This window comes from Bison bison, unplaced genomic scaffold (assembly GCF_000754665.1).
Source record: "Bison bison bison isolate TAMUID 2011002044 unplaced genomic scaffold, Bison_UMD1.0 scf7180017864362, whole genome shotgun sequence".
Taxonomy (NCBI): Eukaryota; Metazoa; Chordata; class Mammalia; order Artiodactyla; family Bovidae; genus Bison; species Bison bison.
In genome coordinates this window covers 5,261,806-5,262,161 of record NW_011494934.1, presented here as the reverse complement: position 1 = coordinate 5,262,161, position 356 = coordinate 5,261,806, and the positions used below count along the sequence as shown (strand labels likewise).

At 47.8% G+C, this 356-nt stretch overlaps 1 protein-coding gene across 3 annotated transcripts in view; it reads right to left on the bottom strand.

The window, feature by feature from the left end:
• Positions 1-356, bottom strand: part of COL12A1 (collagen, type XII, alpha 1) — a 120,258-nt gene that overhangs the window by 25,305 nt on the left and 94,597 nt on the right. The window lies entirely within an intron of this gene.

Here is a 356-nt window from a genome sequence, read left to right as displayed (position 1 = left end):
TCTAGTCAAGACTATGGTTTTTCCTGTGGTCATGTATGGATGCAAGAGTTGGACTGTGAAGAAAGCTGAGTGCTAAAGAATTGATGCTTTTGAACTGTGGTGTTGGAGAAGACTCTTGAGAGTCCCTTGGACTGCAAGGAGATCCAACCAGTCCATTCTGAAGGAGATCAGCCCTGGGATTTCTTTGGAAGGAATTATGCTAAAGCTGAAACTCCAGTACTTTGGCCACCTCATGTGAAGAGTTGATGCGTTGGAAAAGACTCTGATGCTGGGAGGGATTGGGGGCAGGAGGAGGAGGGGACGATAGAGGATGAGATGGCTGGATGACATCACTGACTCGATGGACGTGAGTCTGA